Source organism: Ursus americanus, chromosome 27, assembly GCF_024610735.1.
Source record: "Ursus americanus isolate L20-20 chromosome 27, mUrsAme1.1.p, whole genome shotgun sequence".
NCBI lineage: Eukaryota > Metazoa > Chordata > Mammalia > Carnivora > Ursidae > Ursus > Ursus americanus.
Genome location: NC_142153.1, coordinates 5652033 through 5677805, shown reverse-complemented (window position 1 = coordinate 5677805; position 25773 = coordinate 5652033).

Sequence of the window (25773 nt, the reverse complement as noted above, 5' to 3'; positions counted from 1 at the left end):
TACTCTGGTTTTAGTCAGATTTTAGGAGGGAACAAAATTGGATGCATGTGTTTAATCTGCTGTGTTAACCCCATATCTGCCACTTTTATAGAGTTCCTAGCAATGGTCAACTCTTCTGAGTCACACGGGACCAAGACTGAGGATCTCTATGAGGAAACTGTAATGTTCAGGAGGAGGGCTTCGTCAATCCTTTGGCATGTTGGAAGGCAGTCAGACCAAGGCAAAATGATACTGGCAGAAAGAGGTTAATTACTGTATTTTCTTGATACTATAATGCATGTTTTGGGAAGATTTGTTAATTCGACATGATGGTCTTTCTTTTTCTTTTTCTTTCTCTTTCTTTCTTCTTTCTTCCTTTCTTTCTTTCTTTCTTTCTTTCTTTCTTTCTTTCTTTCTTTCCTACTTTCCTTCTTTCCTTCCTTCTTTTTCTTTTTGTTTCTTCCCTCCTTCTTTTTTTCCCCTTTTCCTCAAAAAGCTTAACACTTTGGGATGCCTGGGTGACTCAGTGGGTTAAGCATCTGGCTTCGGCTCAGGTCATGATCCCAGGGTCCTGGGATCAAAGCCCTGCATCGGGCTCCCTGCTTGGCAGGTAGTCTGCTTCTCCCTCTCCCTCTGCCCCTCTCTCTGCTCATGCTCTCTCTGTCTTAAATAAATAAATAAAATCTTAAAAAAAAAAACTTAAAAAAGAGCTTAAAGCTTTAAGTAAATGGTACATCTTTAAGTTGGTAGACTGTTTAAGCCTAGGACATATGGCATTCTTCTCATAGTGATTTCCAATATTAGTAACTTCCCTGAAAGAACATTATATCTGAAGAAAATGACTGGGTAAATTCCATTCCCTATTTTAAAGAGGGAAATTTTTAAAAAAGAATGTTTAAGTGGATGGCCCATGATCACAGAGCTGAAAGGTCATAAAGCTCCAATCATAAAAGTGGTCAGGTACAAAACCCCAGAAAATCATAACAGCCAGCCTGGCACTCCCTAACAAATCACCCTTACCCATGAACCTAGGAAATGTTTTTTTTTTTTTGTGGCAGAATCAGGCACACACTTTTATTTTATTTTTTTTAAAGATTGATTTATTTATTATTTTAGAGCGAGAGAGAGCAGGGGAGGGGAGGAGCAGAGGGAGAGAGAATCTCAAGCAGACTCCCCATTGAGTGTGGAGCTGGATGCAGGGCTCAAACTCACAACCCTGAGGTCATGACCTGAGTCAAAATCAAGAGTCAGACACTTAACCAACTGAGCCGCCTAGATGCCCAAGGCATGCACTTTTAAATTTATTTTAATTCATAAGAATTAATCTATTATCCACTATCCGGAATTAATACTTATTTTTTTAATGTTATAGGCAGACCTTAACAAAAATGTATGTAATAGGGAAAATTTATCAAAATCATAATACTGAGTGACAGAAGCAAGTCCTAGAAAACGTCAGGTTCATTAGACTATTCTGGTTTTGACTTTCTTTTAGATTATTGGTACAGGAATTTAGATTTATTCCTTTTAAATTACTTTTTAACTGTAAAATATAATGAATCCACAAAAGAGCTTACTTTCAAGGACAATAATAATAATATAAATAATTGCGTTCTGTCACCCTGGCTAAAAAATAGAACAGTACTCCCCTGCCCTCTCCCTTTCCTGCGAGGCCCCCCTCGTGTCCTTCTCTAATTATATCCCTTCCTTCCCCACTAGTCTCCCGACTTCTGTGATTGTCACTTCTTCGCTTTTCTTCATATATATTCTTTTATGTTGATTTCTAATCTCTCTATGGGAGAGTAGATTGCATATACCATGACTCTTGCAGGTTTTTGTCCTTTAACAAAGATACCTAACCATAGTGCATTTATGGAGTTCGAAATGTAACCTTGATATGATACTTTAATCTGCAATCCAGTTCCAATTTTGTTAATATGTTCTTTAGGGCGTCTTTTCCTCTAGGCTAGGATCCCGTTCAGATCACAGAGTGTAGGTCTCATTAGTCTCTAATCAAGTAAATGCCTCAGCCTCCATTTGTTCTTCATGACACTGGCAATTTTTAAGGATACAGATGAATTATCCTATGGAATGGTCTACACTTTCTATTCCGTTGTCCTAGGATTAGATTTCAGTCACTCTTCCTTAGCCAGAATACTACAAAAGTGATGAATCCTACTCAGGGGATCATCTCTGGAGCTATGTGACTTCTACTTGCCTCTCAGTGATGAAGTTAATTTTTTTTTAAAACGACTTTGTAGAGACATAATTCACATACTGTAAAATTCACCCATTTAAAGTGTACAATTCAGTGGTTTTTACTGTATCTGCAGGGTTGTACAATTACCACCACAATCTAATTTTAGAACATTTTCATTCCCCCTAAAACAAAATCCTACCCGTTAGCTGGGATTCCCCATCTCCCTTCTACCCCCACCACCTGCCTCCATTTTACCATCAGCCCTAAATAGCTACTAATCTACTTTCTGTCTCTATCGATTTGCCTATTCTTGACATTTCATTTAAATGGAATCATACAATACGTGATCTTTTGTGACTGGCTTCACGCACTTCGCATAACGTTTTAAAGGTTCGTTCGTGCCATAGCATGTATCAGTATTTGATTTCTTTTTATGACTGAATAATATGCCATTGTATGGATATGTCACATTTTATTTATCCATTCATAAGTTGATGAACATTTGGATTATTTCTACTTTTTGGCTCTTATGAATAACGCTTCTAAGAACATGTGTGTACAAGTTTTCATGTGGGCGTATGTTTTCAATTCTCTTGGGTTTATACACCTAAGAGTGAAGTTACTAAGTTGTATGGTAACTCTATGTTTAAATTTTTTAGGAACTGCCAAACTGTTTTTCTGGCTATACCATTTGACATTCTCACCAGCAATCTATGAGGCTTATAATTTCTCCATCTCCCCACCAAAACTTGTTATTTTCCATTTTTAAAATTATAACCATCCTAGTGGGTGCAAAGCAGAATCTTACTGTGGTTTTGATTTCCCTGATGAGCAGTGATGTTGAGCGTCTTTTCCTGTACTTAAGGGTCATTTGTATATCTCCTTGGAGATATGTCTATTTGAATCCTTTGCCCATTTTAAAATTGGGTTGCCTTTCCATAATTGAGTTACAGAGTTTTTTATGTACTTTAGATGCAAGTCCATTACCAGATAATACGATTTCCAAATATTTTCTCCCATTTTGTGGGTTGTCTTTTCACTTTCTCACCCCCTCCCCAGCTTTATTGAGATAGACACGATATATAACACTCTTAAGTTTAAGGTGTACAATATAGTTTGATACAGGTATACATTGTGGAATGATTACCACAATAAGATTAGTTAACCCAGCCTTTACCTCATGTAGTGTGTGTGTGTGTGTGTGTGTGTGTGTGTGTGTTGAGAACATTTAAGATCTCTTTTAGCAACTTTCAAGTAGTCTTTCACCTTCTTTATTGTATCATTTGTATCAGGACAGTTTCTATTCTCATGTAATCCAAATTTTCATTTCTTTTCTGTCATTGCTTGTGCCTTTGATGTTGTCTCAAAAGAAACCATTGCTGAATCCAAGGTCGTGAGGATTTACTCCTATGTTTCATTCTAAGAGTTTTATTATTTTAGCTTTTACATTTAGGTCTTTAATCATTTTAAGTTATTTGAGTTATTGAGTACGTAGTGTGAAATAGGGGTACAGCTTCATTCTTTTGCATGTGGATATTCAGTTTTCCCAGCAACATTTATTGAAAAGACTATTCTTTCTCCATTAAATTATCTTGCCATCTTCATCCAGCCTCAATTGACCATAAATGTAAGGGTTTATTTCTGGATTTTCAGTTCTATTTAAAAGACCTATATGTCTACCTGTATACCAGTACTGTAACATGTTGATTATCGATGTTTTGTAATAAATTTTGAACTTGGAAATTATGAGTCTTCCAGGTTTGTTCTTCTTTTCGAAGATGATGTGGCCCTCCTGGGTCTCTTGATTTCCATGTGAATTTTAGGATCAGTTTGCCAATTTCTGCAAAGAAGTCAGCTGGAATTTTGATAGGGATTGAGTGGGATCTGTAGAGCAATTGGGAAGTACTGCCACCTTAACATTATTAAGTCTTTCCATCCGTGAACATGGGAAGTCTTATTATTTACTGAGATTTTATTACATTTCTTTCAACAGTATTTTGGAGTGCCTGGGTGGCTCAGTTAGTTAAGCTTCTAACTCTTGGTTTTGGCTAAGGTCATGATCTTAGGGTCGTGGGATCGAGCCCCACATTGGACCCTGTACTCAGCATGGAGTCTGCTTGTCCTCTCTCTACTCCTCCCCTGGCTTGAGTACTCTCTCTAAAATAAATAAATAAATAAATAAATAAATAAATAAATAATCCTTTAAAAAACAGATTTCTTTCAACAGTATTTTACGGTTTGCATACACACCTTGCACCTCTCTTGTTAAATTTATACCCCTAGTATTTTATCCTTTTTGATGCTATTGTAAATGTAATTGCTTTCTTAATTTCATGTTTGCCATGTTCATTGCTAATGTATAAAAATACAAATAATTTTTATATTTTGATTTTGTATACTGCAAACTTGTTGAACTCACGTAGTGCCCTAATTGTTTCTGATTCCTTAGGATTTCCTATATGCAAGATCATGTCATTGTTTTGTTTTTTTACCTCTTCTCTAATCTGGGTGCCTTTTATTTCTTTCTTGTCTGATTGCCCCGGTTAGAACCTCCAGTACGATGTTAAAGAAGTATGTCAGGGGTGGGGGCGCCTGGGTGGCTCAACCAGTTAAGCATCTGCCTTTGGCTCAGGTCATGGTCCCAGGATGCTGGGATGGAGCCCCAAGTCAGGCTCCCTGCTCAGTAGGGAGTCTACTTCTCCCTCTCCCTCTTTCTCTCTCTCTCTCTCAAATAAATAAATAAATAAAATCTTGAAAAAATCTGCTGAAAGCAGATATCCTTGTCTTACTCTTGGTCTCAGAGGGGGAAGACATGAGTTTGTAAAGGGTTGATATAATTCTTTATGTGTTCGGTAGAATTCACCAAGGCAGTCATCTGGGCTTTGGTTTTTCTTTGTGGGAAGTTTTTAAATTACTAACTCAATCCTTTAACCTCTTATAGGTATTTTCAGATTTTCTGTTTTTTCTTGAGCCAATTTTGGTGCTTTTTGTCTTTCTAGGAGTTTGTCCATTTCGTGTAGTTACCTGATTTAGATACGCGGTTGTTCGTAGTACTCCCTTTTAATTCTTTTTTTTCCCCTGTGAAGTTGGAGTGATGTTCCCTTTTATATTTCCGATTTTAGGAATTTGAGTTTTCTTTCTTTTTCATTCTTCGTTCTAGCTAAAAGTTTATCACGTCTGTCGATCTGTTTTAAGAACCAAACTATGGTCTGGTTGATTTCCTCTATTGTTTTTCATTATCTGTTTCATTTATTTCCACTGAAATCTTTGTTATTTCCCTCCTCCTCTTTGCCTTGGGTTTTCTCTCCTTTTTCTAATTTCTTTTTTTATTATTATTTTTTACAAGATTTTTATTTATTTATTTGAGAGAGAGTGCACAAGTGGGGGAAGGGAAAGGGGAAGGGTCAGAGGACGAGGGAGAAGCAGACTCCCTGCTGAGGACTTGGGGCTTGATCCCAAGACCCTGGGATTACGACCCGAGCCAAAGGCAGATGCTTAATGACTGAGCCACCCAGGCGCCCCTCCTTTTTCTAATTTCTTAAGTTGGAAGGTAAAGGTATTGATTTGAGATCTTTCTTTTTTTAAAAATAGATGTTTAGTTTGTGAAGTTAAGTCTGATCACCTGGTCTAGTCATTGTTTTGCTACTGTAGAGTTACTATTCTTCTCCCTGCAGCGAATAATCCTTCTGTGGGGAAACTATTATACACTCTTCTGTAGAGGTTTTCTGGTGAGGTAAATACTCAAACTTTTTTTTAAGATTTTATTTTTAAGTAATCTCTACATCCAAAGTGGGGCTCAAACTCGTGACCCTATCAAGAGCCACGTGCTCTACCGACTGAGCTAGGCAGGTGCCTCAGATTGTACATTCTTTTAAGTCATAAGGTAGCAATTAAAAGTTTCAGTCTGCTTTGATGTCTTATATTGGAGATCATAAGTCACCTCATCTTGGGAGCAATTTTTTTTCTAAAACAAATCATTTGCATGCATCTTTTTTTAAAAGATTTAATTAATGAGAGAGAGAGCACACACACTCGGGGAGGGGTAAGAGGGGAGGGAGGGAAAGGGGGGGGAAATCCCAAGCAGATTCCTCGCTGTGTGCAGAGCCCTACATGGGGCTCAATTTTAGTACCCTGAGATCATGACCCGAGCCGAAACCAGGAGTGGGTTGCCGGACTGACTGAGCCACCGAAGCACCCCCGCGTGCATCTTCTCAATTAAGCACTTACAGCCCCAGGATAAGTATAGAGCATGGGCATTTGTTAACAAATTGACAGACTACTCTTCCCAATATTCCTTACTATGATGCCAAGGGGAAAGGAAATTTTGCAGAAAGACCAAGATCCCTCCAGGGTGTTCTAGAATTGAGACCTTCATTCCTCCCCTCCTGAACTACAATGTCAGAACATTTCAGCTGTATTAAGTGGGGCCTGTCCAACATCCTCCATCAGGAAAATACACCAAGTGTCCCCAGGCAGTCACTTATTAGAGGGAAGGAGAATCTGAACCAAAACTCAGGCTAGATTATCAGGGTGGCCGGGTAACCGGAACTACTGTCATGGGGTGGGAGGCTGGACGCTCCTTCTGACCCAGCCATTTAGGCCCTGTGGAGGAGTTTGAGAAATTAAGGCAGAGTGTGTGAATATGAAATAAACAGTCTATACCTGGGGGATCCCAGGCATGGAGAGTGGGCTCCACAATAATGGAAATGGGGATCACTGATCACAGTCAGGGGCTCTAGCTCTCCGTCCAATAAGGTGGATTACTTTGAGTATTAAAGGAATATGATGTTATTCGTGCATCGAACTGGTGAAGCTGGTCATTCCAGTTGCACTGTTTGTTTGTTTTAATGTGGCCACTTTAATTGATTTACTTTGATATCATGTGGCATACCTAGAAAAAGATTAGCTACGTAAAGGAAGATGGAATTCTGCTTATATTCTTTTACATGTGTTTATAATCAGATAGGGTCTGCTGGTTTAGATCTTCGTACTGAACAACACCTGCAGCAACACTTTAACTTTATAAAATCCAAAAAGTGTTTGCTGACTACAGAACACAGGTTTCCAGCAATAACTCTAACTGGAAAGTCTACAAAACATCTAAAAAGCCAACCAAACTATTAAAGTCACTCATTTAAATAAATGGATGCATCCAAAGAATTCATGCGGAATCCTTTGATGCCAGGAACAAACCAGCACAGAAGTCCATGGAAAAAAGGAACTAAATACTGAAGATGCTGCATGATAAGTCAAAACTTCTGCCCTGGGGCACCTCCTATGGAGCACTGGGTCTGTGCAGGATGGTAAGTTCTTCACACCCGAAAAAATAAAACCATGACTCAGCAACGTTAAGATTTGGAGTTAGGAGAATACACTTAGAAAAGGCAGACAGCAACCAAAATTGTTTCCACATTTTCTTTGTACAGAAGTTGTTTTTTTTTTTAAAGATGTTATTTATTTATTTGACAGAGAGAGAGACAGCCGGCGAGAGAGGGAACACAGGCAGGGGGAGTGGGAGAGGAAGAAGAGGCTCCCAGCGGAGGAGCCTGATGTGGGGCTCGATCCCAGGACTCTGGGATCACGCCCTGAGCCAAAGGCAGACGCTTAACGACTAAGCCACCCAGGCGCCCCAGAAGTTTTTTAAAAAGAAAGAAAAAGGCTCCACTGACATTTTGTGGCTACTAGCTTTTTTTGAGGGTTCCTGGCCCAAATTTTCATTCTTTGCATGGTCCAGAAAGCCATCAGATGAGATTTTTTATTTCAAAGTAGACCAGATCTGTAATCCTCCAGACACCTGGCAGAAGCAAGGAAGAATGTACCCTCAACTGAAGCCTAGAGAAAATCTGACAGTGAAACTTGAAGAGGAGTGAACAACCCCAAATCACAAAACACACAAGGAAACAGGCCACCATGAGTAAGAGTCAGCAAAACAAGTGAGCCAGTCCTATGAAGACTTCAGATATGGGAATTATCAGATGATGGCCAGATGAAATACAGGGACACCCAATTAAATTTGGACTTCAGGTAAATTTTAAGTAATAAATATACCCCATGCAATATTTGGGACATACTTACACTAAAAATGTGTTGTTTACCTGAAATTCAAATTTAACTAGGCATTCTGTATTTTTAATTGTTAAATACAGCCTTACAGACTATAAAGTAAACATATTAGGATATGTTTGAGAAGTAAAAGAAGTACCTGGAAAGGTGAGTTATAAACAAGGAAACATTAGAAATGACCAGATAGATATGAAAAAGGAACCAATGGATCTTTGAGAAATGGAAAATAAAAGAATCAAAAATAAAAACTAAGTGGAAGAATTTGGAGTATATTTATTGATGCTGCAACTTACTTTGATACATTGATGGATGCTTAGAGGGATAGTTGGGATAGATATGTAATAAAGCAAGTATAGTAAAATGTTAATTGTGAAATATACAATTGGGGTAAGTATATGGGAGTGTAGTATAAAATTCAACTTACCTGTAGTTTGAAAATTATCATAATAAATTATCCGGGAAAAATCTGAAAAGTTAAGCAGCATAATGGACAAAATTTAAATACTGACCTAGAGAATAAATCTGGAGGAATTTCAAAGAATGCAGCCCAGGAACAAAAGTGATAGAGACTATGAAAGGCTAATTAAGATATGTTGGTAAAGTGAGAAATTGCTATCTCTCCTAACAGAGTTCTAGAAGGAGATAACAGAAAGAGGGAGAGCCAATATTCAAAGTAATAGTGGCTGAGAACTTGCAACTGATGAAAGACAGTAATCCACATATTCAGGAATTCCGGTAAATTCCAAGAAGAATAAATGAAAAGAAATTTATTTTACACTAAAGGAACTTCCAAAGGATATGTCTCACAAAAACCAAAAACAATCCTAGAAAGAAGCTCTGAGATGTGGGTAATTCTAAACAAACACTGGTTGGCTAGAAAACAGTGATAATGTTTGATGTTGGCATTAAAAAACTCAGCAAGATAGATCAAAGTGGTTGGCCCATGATAACTATGTAAGCCTGAGTTATTGGAGTTAAAATATTATTTGAAGTTTAAAGATATTAATTATCTTTAGATTTTTTAAATGTTTTTATTTTTATTTTTTTTTAAGATTTTATTTTTAAAGAAATCTCTACACCCAACATGGGGCTCAACCTTACAATCCCAAGATCAAGAGTCACACTCTCCACTGACTGAGCCAGCCATGTTCCCCTATCATTAGATTTTTAAAAGGTAGGTAGGCAAGTTAATATTACAAGGGTAACTAACTACTATAAGAAAAGAATTTTAATTCATACCTTTAAAACCAGTAAAGAGGGTTGCCTGAGTGGCTCAGTCAGTTAAGTGTCACCTCTGGCTCAGGTCATGATTCTGGAGTCCCAGGATCAAGCCCCACATCTAGCTCCCTGCTCAGTGGGAAGTCTGTTTCTCCCTCTGCTCCTCACCCCACTTGTGTTCTCTCTCCCTCAAATAAATAAATAATCTTTAAAAATTTAAATAAAACCAATAGAGAGCAAAAAATATATTTTTAAACCTGATTTTTTTTCAGCTAAAGAAAGAAATCCAAAGATATCAGTAATAATAAATGTAGATAGGTTTCATGTGATTAAATAATGACAGATTTCCAGACTGGATAGATTTGTCTCGTTCCTTCCCCCAGCTCACCATTCCGTTGTATATGCTACCAGAACCTAATTCTAATTAATGCCTGGTGTGCCACCATTAAGAACAGAAGTTCCAGAATCTGTCCAACCTAGAGTTGAGAACCCTACCCTGCAATTAATTAGCTGAGCAACATTGGCACATAGTTAAACCTCTTTAAGTCTCTGTTCGTCACCTATAAAGTGGGGCTAATGGATGGGACATGCCCACATCACAGACTTTTTGTGAAGATTAAATGAGATAATAATGTAAAATTCTGAGTACGGGGGCACCTGGGTAGCGCAGTTGTTAAGCGTCTGCCAGTTTGACCCCAGTCTTCATTGCATTTCTTCCCATCCTCAACTTCTCCCCATTTAGCTTCACATTTCAATCCTCAAACCCAGTTGTTCCCAGAGACCTCCTCATGGCTAGACCCACCACACACTTTCCAATCTTCTTCTCACTTGAATTCTTAATAGCATTTGACAAGCTCATCGATTTCTAACCTTTTTTTCACTTCCAAAATACCGGACGCTACGCTTGAATTTCCTTCCTTTTTTCTGATCTGTCCTTCTCTGCTACTGTCTTCTCTGTGATCCGCCCACCTCTGGCCACCTTCTAAATGTTGGCACACGCACCTTGGTTTTAACTTCACTCTCTTCTCACCCTGGCGCTGTGTTTGGGTGATCTCAGCCACTCCCAGGGATCTAATTGCTGTTTATGTGCTAGTGACTCCCAAACTGGTATTTCTAGCCTTGCTCTTGGCTGCTGGATCTGTAAGTCCATAAATGAGAGACTGCCAGCCTGATATCACTTTGGTCCCTTAGAACTCAACAGGTCCATAACGGAATTCATGATCTTTCTCAAACAACCTGCTCCCAGGTCCGGCTTTGCAGGTGTATTAGTCATCCCAGACTGCCCTAACAAAAGGCCACAGACTGGGTGGCTTCAACAACAGAAATTTATTTTCTCACAGTTCTGGAAGCTGGGAGTCTGAGATCAGGGTGCCAAGGGCTGGGTTCTGGTGAGCTGTGTACCGGGCTGACGGTCGGCTGCCTTCTCGCCAGGTGCTCACATGACCTTTCCTAAGCCTGTTTTCTTCTTCTAAGGCCTGGATTCGGGCCCCACCCTATGACCTCACTTAACCTTAATTATCTCCTAAACGCCCTATCTCCAAATACAGTCACATTGGGGGTTGGAGCACCAATAAATGATGGGGGGGGAGTGGACAAAAACATTGAGTCCATAACAACAGCTCTGCAACTAGTACAGTCCCACAGGGCCTCAAACTCAGCAGGGCCCGTGCTTGGAGTTTAATGCTCTGCGTTAGTTGTTCTGAAATTTTTAATAACTTTATCTTTGAATTTTGGGGTTTTTAAAAAAGATCTATTTATTTATTTTAGAGAGAGAGCATGTGCTGGGGGGCAGAGGGAGAGGGAGAGACAATTTGAAGCAGACTCCACGCTGAGTGCCAGCCGGACACAGGGCTCGATCTCGCAACCCTAAGATCATGACTCTGAGATCACAACCTGAGCCGAAACCAAGAGTCCGACGCTTAGCCAACTGCACCACCCAGGCACCCCTGGATGTGTGCTTTGTAAGTGGAGTCCTATGCGACAGTGGAGCACATGGGGTGGCTTGTCCTCTCCTGCCTCCCACTAGCTCCCTGCATCCCTGGAGTAGGTTCTTAGGCTCTTGCTCCTCCCCAGCTCCTGTGACTGCTGCCACCTTCTGTCCCCAGTAGTGGGACCCTTGGCCTGGATGCACGGAGGATTGGACATACTCACACTGTGGTGTCTCGGGACAGGGCATTAGCAATGGCTGTCGCCGCCCCAGGTTGACAGGGCTGTGGCACATTCAGGGGGAACTTGGCAGGCAAACTGCTTGCCCATCCCTAGCCGGGCAGCTAGTGCATCCTGGCCCAGAAGTAACAATATTCCTGGGGGTCACCCATCTGCTGGGGGTTGGGACTGTGGCCTCATGAAAAAGGGAGATGACTGGCTTGGGTTCCAGGGCTGTTTGGCCTAACCCGGCAGCTCTGTGCTCCATCTCGAGGTGAGGGCCCCAGGAGTCTGTGAGGGCCTGCACCCACCCTGTGTGTGTCCCTGTACCTAAGACACTGTGACGTTACATGTGAAATAAAGCTCACCATGACAAGTTGAGAGAGTGAAAGAAAGGAAAAAGAGTTTTCCTGCATTTTGACACTAAGACACTAAGTTGAGAGTTATGTCTATTTACTTTCTTGAAATGATAATATTTGAGTAGCGAATCAGGTCCAGATGACAACAAACACATACCTAGGAAGCAAAGTCCTTAAGACGATTAAGCAAAAAGAAGAAAGAAAAAAATGAACTGAAGGTCACTACTAGTGTTACCATTATAAAGTCTATTTGGTCCAACACAGGGCAGGGTAGCAAGTCCATTGACACCCAGCCTGGTGGTTGGCTCAGACGTTAACCACCGCCTGGAGTCTCAGACCTGCCTGTGGCATTATTGGTTCCTGGTATTAAAGTTTACACACACACACACGCACACACATTATTCAATTTTTATACAGAGTATTATAAGCTTATATTTAAGTCCATAATTTTATTCACTGGGTTTTCAAATATAAATTAAAATTTTGACATTTTGACCTTTAGGGGCCCTGCAATTTCATTCTGCTGTGAGCCCTGTAAATTATGTCGCTGGCTCTGACTGCTCCTCCTTCTTCCTTGTCTCAATCAATGAGGCCATCAATCCAGCCACCCAGGCCAGAAATCCCGGAATTGTCCTTGACTTTTCCTTCCCTCCTATCCCCTTACAAAGAACGCTGCTGTTTATTTTCTAGGTATTTCTAGCATCCTCATTTCCAAATGCCACTGACTAGTTCAGATAAGTAAAAGAAATTTAAGATGATCCTATTTTTAATTAAGCCTAAGATACTTTTTTTCATCAGTAAGAAAGAAACCACAGCTCATGGTTAGTTCATCATGGGGTGCCTGTTATGGATGTGACATCAGACGGGTGACAGTGGAAGATGTTGTCTAAGGACACTAATGAATGTTTAAAAGACCCCCGGTGACCAGGGAGCATCCAGGACCTATAAAGATATCGCTGAGACATTAAAAAAAAAAAAAAAGAAGAGACACCTGGGTGGCTCAGGTGGTTAAGAGACTGCCTTCGGCTCAGGTCATAATCCCGGAGTCCCAGCATCAAGTCCCACATCGGGCTCCCTGTTCAGCAGGAAGTCTGCTTCTCCCTCTGACCCTCTTCCCTCTCATGCTCTCTCTCTCTCTAATAAATAAATAAATAAATAAATAAATAAATAAATAAATAAATAAAAATATTTTTAAAAAAGAGTTTGTTTCTTAAAAAAGAAAGGAAGAAAGAAAGAGAAAGGAAGGGGGAGAGAAAGAAAGAAAGAAAGAAAGAAAAAAAGAAAGAAAGAAAGAAAGAAAGAAAGAAAGAAAGAAAGGAAAATGGAAGGAAGGAAGGAAAGAAGGAAGGAAGGAAGAGGGAAAGAAAGAAAGAAAGGAAAAGAAATCAGTCAAGGGACACCAGTGCTTTTTAAACTACAATAGAACTTTGTAGAATAACGATGATTTTTTAAGACCAACATTGATTAATCACTTTCCAAAGTTCCTTCCCCAACTGTAGGGACCCCTGAAGCTGTATTTCAGAATAGAGAAAGTCAAGATGGTCGCCACGAATACATGTACGTGTTTAAAGCGTCCTTTTAAGAGCCAGTTGGCAAGTGATTCATGGGCGTTTCAGGTTGGCATAAAGGTGTGGAAGGGCAACAAAAAAAGTCACCCTCAGAATGCTTTTCCCAAACATCACTTTCTCCACGTCACCCGTCTGTCGCACAGCCTTCAGCAGGGTCCCGAAGGTTTACAGGTGAAAGCCCAACCTGGTTCCGGAAGACCTTCAGGACTCTCAGCCTACCTCACACATTCCGTGCCACTGGTCCTCAGCACGCAGCCGGCCTGGCCGTAGAGCCAACGTCCTTCCTGTGGTCTAGCAGTGCCATTCCTGCACCCACCTCAGAGGTGCCTTCAGTCAGGTCACAGTACCCACGCCGCCCAACTGAACTTCCGCCTTCACTTTTATCTGACTTAAGCACCGAAATGACGTGACCACGCAGAAGCATGAGTTAACTGCCATGCATACGTTTCTTGCTTCAACCTGCACGGCATCCCTGGGACAGAAGGACTACTACCCATCGACGACGTACAGATGAAGTTAACCAGCGTTGCCGTGGAGCCAGAATTTGAGCCCAAACACCCGCTCTACTTGCTCTGGATCAGAGGCCACGCGCTCCCCCTTGTGCCACGCTGCCCCCATGAAGCCTTTCACGCCCCGTCCAGCCCACAGTGACTTCTGGTTTGTTTGCTTATGTTTTTAAAACGACTTGCTGCCCGGGCACCTGGGTGGCTCAGTCAGTCGCGCATCTGACTCTTGATTTTGGCTCGGGTCATGATCTCAGGGTCATGGGATCAAACCCCCAAGTAGGGCTCTGTGCTCAGCAGGGAGTCTGCCGTCTCCCTCTGCCCCTCCCCCTGCTCTCTGTCTCTCTCAAATAAATAAAAGTAAATCTAAAAATAAAATAAAATAAGATGACTTGCTGGTATTTACATCCTGATACATCATGAAAGGCCCGCTCCGTTTTCTTATTACTTTTGGGACATCTTTACTCTGCTGTATCTTAAAATCCTGCGAGCAAGCATATTACCCGTGATTCTATAGACACATCAACAGATATCTTGGGTAAAAAAAAAAAGGAGAGAAACAAACAACTATGCAGGAGCGTAACACTTCCCATAGTTTGTTAGCACAATATTACATTTTATACATTTTTTCCAATGGGGTATCATATGGGGATCAGTTCACGCAATAGCATATGCACCATGGTTCAATATAGCACATTGGAAACTGCTCTGGGTATCTTAAGCAGGAAAGGAATTTAATTTAAGGAATTGGGTGCTTACACGATTTTTTGAGAGGTTGGAAAAGCAGGCTTTAGATTGGACTTCAGGGATAATTCTCAGAATGACTCTGTAGATGTGACCCTCTCTTTTTTCCCCCAAAAGCAGCCTGGGGTGATGTCTGAAAATGCTTCACTGCTCACTCAAATTATGCAAATCAAGAGGTTCAAATCTTTGCGTTCACTTCAAGAGCACCGGGGAAACTGCCCAGGCCATCAGGGATATGCAGATCTGCGAAGTCCCCAAATCTCTGAAAGACATCACTTTACAGAAGACACGTGAGTCATTCCATGGCTACGATGATGGGGCTGGTAGGTGCGCCCAGGCCAAACAGCGGGTCTGGGCAGAGTCAGTGGGCCCAAAAAGTATGCCGAATTCTTATTGCACGTACATAAAAATGCAGAGACTCACACTGAATGTAAAGATTTAGATGCAGATTCTCTGGCCATTGAGCTCATCCGAGGGAACAAGGCCCCAGGATGCACTGCTGGGCTGGCAGAGCTCCTGGTTGGCTTAGCCCCTCCCCGAGCGCCTCCTGCCACACTGAGATGCTCCCTGCTGAGAAGACCAGATTGTTCCTAAACCAGAAGAGGAGGTTGCACGGAAGAAAAAGATCCCAGAAGAAAGTGGAGAAACAAAAACGTATGGCTTGGGAACAAATTCAGCAGAAAAGTAAAAGCACATAAAGTTATCCTCTGAGGGAATAGCGCCTTTGCTTTGATTGAGAGCTTTGGGAATCGGGATGCCACCATCCAGAACTCAGGCTCCAGGACAGCCATCGTTGACATTTGGGGTAGGATAAGTCTTTGTTGAAGGGGCTGTCCTGCACATTGCAGATTGTCAAACAGCATCCGTGGCTTCTACCCACTTGGATGCTATGCTGATGGACGCCCTCTGTCTCGACAATCTGAAATGTCTCCAGACTTTCTTAAACTGCCCTTGGGCACAGAATAGCCCCTGGTTGAGAGCCGCTCCTTTAAGATACCATAATCTTATTTGAGTCAGGAGTTCAGGAAGCTGCTGTCGTATTGTTGCTTCCAGGCTCTTCTGCCACGGCTGTGATCTGTGGATCAGGAACACCACCGGAAGAGTCCGCTCCAAAGCCTTGCCCACTGCTGCTAGCATTCGACCACTACTGGTCAAACCAAAGCCTCTGCCTTCTTAACTCCGGCTCACATTCAGTTCTCGCATGAAGTCATCCGATGGATGGAACTTAAATCACACCAGACCGCAAGCTGCAAGGGAGTGTGGGGAGGGCCATGTTAGCCTTTCCCTTTTTGCAATACGAGGAGGCTCCCTGGAAGGAGGTCGAAATAAGTATCGAGAGATTCAGTCTACTGTATCTGCCACAGCATGTAAATTTTCTGTGCTTGGCAAACGAACGAGACAAGATGAGAATGTTAATCTATTTGAGTGGAAGTGTTTTATAGTTGTCCTGGATTTTAAAAAAAAATTTAAAAGAGTATAAGAACACTCTAAAAATGTCGGTTATTAGGAAGAAGATAAATTCTGGCACATGGTACTTTATCACCCATTGTCTCAGTCATCCCAACATGAACACTACTGCCCTGCGATCTCATTTTACATGTGTACATGTTTTTTTCGCCCTGAGAAGCTGCAAGTCATTCAAGGGTAGGACTGTGTACTCCCCAAATGCTTGAACATAATTGTAGGTACACTGTAGACATTCAATAAGAATCACTAAGCGTTTTTAAAAAGTAAGTTTCACTGATTCTCAGAAACAGAGTCAGGAGTATTCCTAACCACTACTTTTTAGCCAAGACCCAAGGTTCTTTTCTTATCTCTTAGGATCATTTCTTAATCTCGTAACTTTGAAACATTAGGGGACCTTTCGCCTACCAGTCGTTGGCATTGAATCTGAATTGAGAAACATATTGAAAGTTGAGAGTTTAAGAACTAAACCCATGTTTCTCATCTGAAATATGCACCGCTGTTATTATTTCCACCCACCCAGGAATAACAGGGACCAGACTTACCTTTCTGCCCGAAACGAGAGCACCAACCGAAACAGACAAAACACACAAAACGTGGTTTTCGGGACACTGGACATTAGACAACAGACAGAGATTCTTGCGAGAGTGGGAACAAGTGAGGTGAGCGCTGCAATCGCCTCAGGTCACTGCCTCGAGAGAGTTCCCAGGCTTGGCACGGGGATTGGGGGGGGGGGGGCAGCAACTGCCAGAGCCCAGGAGGTTCCCGGGTCCGGTGGAGGGGCCAAGAGTTACCCAAGAAGAGAGAGCTACACAGAGAGACGGCCATGGATGTGCAGAGGGTCCTCCCTGAGTCCTCAGCTGACTAAATAGATAAATAATCATAGAAAAAAGACCCAAAAAGGATCGAACTGTGTCCAACAACCTAACCACATTCTAGAACAAAGGTCAAGAATGTTTACAATAATAAAAAAATATCTGGCACCTAATAAGGTAAAATTTATGATGTCAGACATTCAATAAAAAAACATCACCAATCACGCAGAGGAGAAGGAAAATATGACCCATAATACGGAGATAAATCAGTCAAAACTGCTGGAGGACTGACGTAGATGCCAGAATCCGCAGGTGAGGACATGAAATGGGTATTATGACAGTATTGCAGATGCTTAAAAAGTTAAGTAGAGACATTGACTGGCCTTCTTTCCTTCTTTGCCTTCTGAACCATTCGGTCCAAAAACAGTTAGTGGGAGGTAGGTACCCATGGAGGTGCTGGAGCTGGTCTGGGGCATGCATGGTGCTGGCCGGGCAAGAGAGACCTGCGCATGGCGGGGCATTTAGTAACAGTAGACAGGTTAACACGGGGGGGGGGGGGTCCCAAAGTAAATACATTGAGGAAAATGGGAATCAGCTTTCTCATGATCAGGAATGGGAATTACAAAGTGGAAAGGAAAAAAATTGGATAAATTAGAGGTATTGATGAGAACTCAATATATAGAGAGAAGGATAATAAAATGAATGTGGGTATGGAATATATGCACATGCATATAATACATACATACGTTCCCTAGCTGTGTCCACCGAGAGAGTCTGGGAGCAGCCTCACCCCAATACAATGGATACACTTCTAACTGGAGGTCAAAGAAGAGATGTGTCCATAGAGGAAAAACCTCAGATCCAGTTACAGGTGGTCATTTGAGCAACTTTTCTGCAAAGAATGTCTTTAATCTTTACAAGTCAAAAAGACAAATCAAACATTACATTTCCACATTCAAAAATTTATTTTACAGACGTTGACTTCTGTATCACACATAAAAATGATAGAAAAATAAAGTGTGGGCTTTGAGTCAGTCCTGGGACCCAGTTTCAGCTCTAATATTCACTCATTTTGCGACCCCGGGGAATCATTCGATCTCTCTGAGCCTCAGTTTTCTCAGATGTAAAATAAATATACTTACTTTTTAGGGTTTTGTGTCATTAATTAGATGGTGTATATTCCTCCAGTGTCTGGCACAAAACAAACACTCAGTAAATGGTAGCCATGAGCACATTCGTGTGTGGTATAAAGTGGGCAGGTTTTTATTGTTTTGGTTTAACAAGGAAGGACAAGGGGTGGCAAAGATGTCAGAGCAGAAAATATCAATTAATTCAGACAATGACTTTTAAGTAGGAACTGGATGCCCAGGGGAGAAAGACATTCCAGAGAGCAGGGAGGCTGGGAGCAGAGCTCCAGGATGGGGGATGGCAGACGTATGGGCAACATCACCCCCTGGGTCTTGCTGAAGCGAAGGTGCGATAAGAAGGTGTGTGGGAGGGAAGGGTGTCAAGACGATGCATGCCAGGTTGCGTAAAGTTTCAGTACAAAGCCAAACGAAGCCAAAGAACTTTGGTCATTATCGTGTAGCGTAGAATCTCGTATTTAGATTTAGAGCCCACGAGACCACTCCAGGTCTAGATATCTGTGAATCGAGAGTACCCTCTGGTTTGGAGGAGTTACTCGTTAGATCTTGCTGTGCCCGAGCCAGGAGGCCTCCGGCTGCTCTTGGTGTCGCACGTTGAACCCTGCTTTGTATTGCTGCTCGTGAGCAGTACTGAAGAGTGAGGAGCTGTTGCTGACATGAATAACCGTTTCGTACATGTGAACCCCCTGGAGGCGTCTCCCCCGTGTTCTCCAGCAGGAAAGATCCTGACGGGCAGCTCCCACAGGAGCTGACACATACACATCTACGGCGCCCGAGAGGGATGCAGACCAGGAGAAACAACACACGTAAGGAAGAATATAGGGTTCTAAAGGTGAAATGAACTGGAATTATTTAATGACAAAAATGTGTAAGGCAATCACCTGGCTCTCACTCAAACAAGGAGGCGAATAAAGGAATGCTGTAAAAAGAATGCCTCTCTCTTGACCAAAATCCCAGAGATTTGCGATTTTGATGCAACGCTTCTTTGGCTCTAGCCGGAAGTGTTTCTGTGATGTTGCTTGTGCAGTAGGACTTAAAAGATACTGCAGGTCCAAAGGCCCCAACCTCAAAACAATGAAGATTTAAAACTAGCTTTAGGGGTGCCTGGGTGGCTCAGTGGGTTAAGCGTCTGCCTTCGGCTCAGGTCATAATCTCAGGGTCCTGGGATTGAGCCCCGCATCAGGCTCCCTGCTCAGTGAGGAGCCTGCTTCTCCCTTTCCCTCTGCCCATCCCCCTGCTCGTGCTCTTTCTTTCTCCCTCTCTCTCTCTAATAAAAAAAAAATAGCTTTAATGTTCCATAAAAGGTGGAACTTATTCCTCCTTCCGGAAGGGTACAATGGAATTAGGCACTGTTTTTCAATCAAGGTGTCTTGCCACTTGTGTTTTTAGGGCTATTTATAATGTCCTATCATCATTTTTCAAAATTCCACCCACGAGGAAGAAGCAGAGGTTGTAACTATTGTGGAGAGAGAAAGGAGACTATACAGATTTAACGGAAAAGAAAAAGGCCTACGTGGAAGGTTAGAGACTAGGAAAAGCAATGAAATCAGCTTTCCTAGCAACTGTTGAAAAATACAATAAACATTCATTTGTAAAAGTTAATGAGTTTCTTAAAATGAGTTAAGTAAGGCTATCCTAGACACTAGGGACGTGGTAATGAAACAAAGTACTTGCCCTCCAGGAGCTCCGAGCTCCACGGAAATCAGACATGCACGCAAAGAACTCTAATACCATGTGTAGAGCCTCTCACAGAGAGGTGTTGGGGGCATGGGAGTAGGGAGGGAGCATCCAGGGAAGGGAGAAGCCAGGGAAGGCCTAAGATCACAGAGCACCTGGAGGAGGACCGGGACAAAGAGGCAGGATCCACCAGCAATACAGGAGGCAAGGAGAGCAGCTATCCGCAGAGGCAGAAAGGCTGGCAAGAGCTTTGGGAAGGCTCCACGGTTCAGAGTGGCTAATTGTTAGGGTGAATGGGAAGGCATGGGACAAAAGAGGCTGTGCAGGGAGTTGGGGTCGTGTCAGCCTTGGTGCAATGTTGAGAAGTTTGTACTTATGGGTGTGTATATATGCCCTGAGAAGAAGCTAGAAGGATATACATCTCTAACACGGTAGCTAGTAAATGTCAGACTGGATTGCTGTATTCGGAACCAGTAGACAAGACCCCGAAGATCACAGACGCTCGAGACAGTCTGCCCAGGCTCAGGTCCCAGCTCTGAGACTGATGAACTGCGAGCCCTCGGACGAGTTTCTTAACCTTTCTATGCCTCAATTTTTTCATCTGTAAAATGAAGGTACATACGTAATACCAGTCTTACAGGATTGTGTGGAGTGAACTAGTATGGAGAAACGGCTTACAGTCGTGCCGGGCACACAGAAAGCACAACATAGATGCTTGCTCTTACATACTGGGGACATTTTGTGTTGTTTCTTCTCCCTGAGAGAGGAAGACGTTCTTGTAGTTATTGGGGTTTCTCCTCCTGTTTGTTGGCACAGGAGGAGCTTAGAGATGAAGGAAATGAGCGGATGGTGTGGTGTCTATTCCTTCTGGATAGACTTTGAGACTCTGTATACTGGTAATGCGTCTTCAAGATCCAGTGACTGGTCACCCCAGGGGATGGGGAACGAGTATTCTCTCTGCTCTGGGTCAGCGCACAGGCGCAGTGGGGCCCGTCGTGAGGAGAAGGACCAGGAGACAGTGTTCTCATGGAGGACACCAGTAGCTGAAGCAACTTCCTTAAGAGCTGGAATGCTGCAGAATCTCCATGAGGAGGAAGATCACAGGCTGACCTGCTCCTGAGCCCATGCAAGACATACCTCAGGCCCCTCAGAAATAACGGAGGGAGCCTTGAGGCAAGGGTGGAGATCCACACTCTACAATTGTGAGATGGAGTCTAAGAGCCATTGTAATTTCCACATTCATGTTTAAGTGGTCTAAATTGTTTCCAGAGAACATTCATATTACATAACAAAATATTTGCAGTTGCCGTCTTTGGATGATGTAATTGTGGGTGAATTTCCACTTTCTTTGTGCTTATCTATATTCCCTAGTTTTTATAATAAGCATATATAACCAGGAAAAAAATTCTTTTTTAAAAAGATATTATTTATCTATTTAAGAAAGAGAGAGAACGAGCAGGGAGGAGGAGCAGAGGGAGAGGGAGAAACAGGCTCCCGGCTCAGCAGGGAGCCCGATACAGGACTCGATCCCAGGACCCTGGGATCGTGACCTGAACCGAAGGCAGACACTTAACCAACTGAGCCACCCAGGTGCCCCAGGAAGAAAACAAACAAACAAACAAACAAACAAAAAACAAACAAACAAACAAAATACAAACTCTTGAATAACCTGGGGCACCTGGGTGGCTTAGTTGGTTAAGCGTCTGCCTCTGGCTCAGGTCCTGATCCCAAGGTCCTGGGATCGAGTCCCGCATTGGGCTCCCTGCTCAGCGGGGAGCTGGTTTCTCCCTCTCCCTCTGCTTCTTCCCTCTGCTCGTGCTCTCTCTCTCACTCGCTCTCAAATAAGTAAAATCTTTTTAAAAAATAGTTTTTGGGGGTAAAAAGAAAAGTTTAGATTTCGCTGTGGATACCCAGCGGGGTTTCATTGAAAGATTTAAGGGAGGAGAGTGAATTGATCAATGCTGACGGGATTGTGGAAGATTAGTTAGAGTGGGCTGTGAATGGAGACCAAGAGATCCGTTAAGGCAATGTTTGCGATAGCAGGAGAGAAATGGCTGATGCTTGGTGGTGGGAATAGAGAGGAAAGACAGAGAAACATTTAGGAGTTAGCCTGCCTGGGTCATGTGATGTGGGACAGGAGAGCAAGGAAAAGGCAGGAAGAAATCCTGTGTGACATTCTCTCTGGCCTCCGGGAGCCCAACATGCCCACCCATCTGCTGTCTTCTGAAGAGCAGATACTCTTGACTCTCACTGACAAGGCTGCAAATTCCATCATTCGACCCCAGGTGCAGTTTTGTCCTGCTGAGCTGCACCATTTGTGGGCAAGGTCATGGGTGGGTTTGCTATGACTCTTCATTCTGCTGGCAGATAATTCCTTTGGGTGAACAGAAAATTAAGCCAATGTAAGAACCCGACACACGATCTCCCCATCTTAATCATGTCCCCACTCTGCCTACTTGGATTTCCATTGTATTGTTTGGGGATCTAATGAAATTTAGGATTTCTCATCCAACTCCTAATCTTCACGACAGGTGAATTCCTTCCGATGTGAATCAAGTCCTGTTCCTTAGCAGCTGATGATGACACCAGGCAGGCAGATGGGTGGATGTGCGTGCACGTGCAGGCCAGCTACTCTGTGGGCCTAGTAGATGTCTCAGAGTTAAGCACAGCAAGCTTCAAGGGACTCGACAAAAGCAACTCAACCTGTGAAACCACGTTCCAAGAGGCATGGCTCCTCGTGCACAGAAAGCCAACACTCACACATGTGGATGCACTTTGAAACTCCATGGAGTGGTGCATGGGGACCGTGGCCACATGCCTTTCAATCCATTCATTGCCACCTCCATGATTTACCTTCCGTCTTGAGCTACCGCCCGCAGGGCCCTTTTGAAGACCCAGAACATCCCCTCGGGTGCATTTATTTCAGCCCTTCACGCAGCACCTTAATCTGTGCAATCTCTCATAAAATCCCACATGTGATTATGGGACCGAGTGGCCGCAGATAGCTTTAATGAATGGAAAGTACTTTAGGACCCATACCTAAAGGTAAGTGGCTAGACTTGAACATGAGACAGGCCCAGTTTGAAAAAAACCCATTGATTCTTTTTCTAAATGAGCATGCGAAACCTTGACTTGCTTTCACTTCTATGTTCAAACCTCCAGGCATTTCCAGGATGCCAGTCTTTGCATTACTTTTGGAAGCTGCTGGGAGTTCTTTTTATTCTACCAGAAGTCTTCTTTCTTCCCACAGTCCTTCCTTCTAGCTAGAGAAGATTTCAGCTTCTACCTTCAGGGATTCTTTCCAGCCTGCTCATGATAACTTTAATTTTCTCATTCTGAGCCCTGTCACCCCCTAATTCCTGGGCACAGATCTCTTTACGAGAGCCAAGGGCACAAACCCTTGTTACCCTACTACCCTCTTTTATTTGACAGCCCCTTTTGGAAACCCACCACAGTGCCTCTTGGAAACCCCTTTTCCAGTCCCCCAAAAATGTAAGCTGAACATATTGCTTTGCCCCACATCAGGAATTTTCATCTCTGGAATTATCTGAGTGTTTTCTCATATCAATTATTATCAGGACTTTGTGCAAGGCCCTCCCGTCCTGAGGTCCTGCCTCAGATTCTCAGAAAAGAGAATGGCCATTCCTGTCATTTTCACTATTCTCACTGGTGGTAGGCAGAACAATGGCCCCCCCTAAAGATGCCCGTGTCTGTGATGGTTAGTTTTATGTGTCAAATTAGCTAGCCTATAGAACCCACTTATTTAATCAAATTCTGATCTAGGTTTTGCTGTAAGGGTATTTTGTAGATGAAGTTCTCATCTACAATCAATTGACTTTATGTAAAGGAGATTATTCTCCATAATGTCCATGAGCTTCATCCAAACAACTGAAGGCCTTAAAAGTAAAAACTGAGGTTTGCCAGGGAAGAAATTCTATAAAAACGGTTACTCAAATCACGAAGTTCAAGGGATGGCAAACTCAAATCTGATCCAGAAGACTCAAGTCCTGATGCATAAGGGTTCTGGGACAGAAAGGATATAGCCATCCTCAGCCTCCAAGTCATGGTTCATTCACTTATAAAAGATGTATTAAACGTCTACAATGATCCAGGGCCAGGACAAAGTCCTGGGCAGTAGTTCCAATTGAGGACAGTCCAGTATAATGCAGGAATCAACTAGAACTTGGGGAGAACAGTGCCGAGTTTTGGAAACTAGAAACTGGCAAGAAGAGTCAATTAGGCTGAGGTTCAAGGCTGGGCTTCACCCCCAAGAGGCTACCTGGATGAGAGGCTGATGTTGCAGCTGGATTGCTTACAGAAAGTTTCTGAGAAACTTGCAATTTCATCCCCTTTCTCACCCAGAGCCCGCAGCCCACTGTACTGCAGGTTTAGATCCCCAACCCCCATCCACTGAGGAAAAGAACACTCTGAAAGGGCTTGCTTTTGAGGGCTTGAGACCTATTCTAGAAATCTGTTGTTGGGTAACAAACCACCCCAAATTTATGATGTAAAACAACCATTTTATCATGCTTGTAGATTGTGTGGGCCAGGTATTCAGACAAGACACAGTGCTCCAGCATGCATGGGACCTCAGTGGGAGGATTTAAATGATTGACAGTGACTCATCCGGCTGAGGGCTGGAATCACTCACTTACATGTCTGGTGTCTATCCTGGGAAGACTCAAAGGCTGGGCTTAGCTGGGAATGCCAACTGGAGCCTTTCCATGTCACTTGGGCTTATCACAGCATGAGGGCGGAGTTCCAAAAGTGAGCATGTCGAAGAGCAAGGATTCTAAAGAGCCAGAAGCTGCTTGGTCTTTGCTGACCTCACTACCAAGGTCAAGTGGTTTCACTTCCACCTCATTTTACTGCCCACAAGTGAGTCAAGGAAGTTAGCCCAGATTCAAGGGGAGGAGAATTAGACTCTACTTCTCTCAATAGGGTAGTGACACATTACATTGCAGAAAAGCACACAGGCCCTCAAGCTAATAAAGGACATCTACAAAAAACCGACAACTAACTTTATACTTAAGGGTGAAAGAACATTTGCCCTGCAAGAACAGGAGTAAGACAAGGATCTCCCCTCTAGCTCTTTCTATTCATTATTGAACTGGAAATTGACAATAAGGCAATAAAATGAAATAAAACGAGTCCAGTTTGGAAAGAAAGAAGTAAAACTATCTCCACTTGCAGATGAAATGTTCCCGAATACAAAAAATCCTAAGGATGAGAACACTGGGTATTATATGCAACTAATAAATTATTGAAAACTGCCTCTGAAACTAATGACATACTATATGTTGACTAATTGAATTGAAATTTAAAAAATTAGAAAATCAAATGAACTACTTGACATTAACAGGGTGTCCTGAGGAATAATAAAGTTAAAAAAAAAATCCTAAGGAATCCATTAAAAAACTATTAGGGGGCACCTGGGTGGTACAGTCAGTTAAGCATCCAACTCTTGGTTTTGCCTTAGATTGCGATCTTAGGGTCCTGAGATCAAGGCCCACTTTGGGCTCCACACTCAGCTCGGAATCTGTTTAAGCCTCTCTCCCTCTCCCTCTGTCATCCATCACCCCCCCCCTTTAAAATAAATAAATAAATCTTTGAAAAAACTATTAGAACTAATGAAGAGTTCAACAAGTTTGCAGGTTACAAAATCAATATACACAAAAATCAATTGTATTTCTACAAACTTGCAATGAACAATCTGAAAATAAAATTGAGTAAATTAAATACTTAGGGATACGTTTAACAAAAGCAATGTGAAACTTATACTCTGAAAACTACAAAACATTGTTGAAAGAAATTAAAGACCTAAGTAAATGGAAAGAAATCCCATGTTCATGGGTCAGAAGACTGAATATTTTTTAAATGGCAACACTTCCCA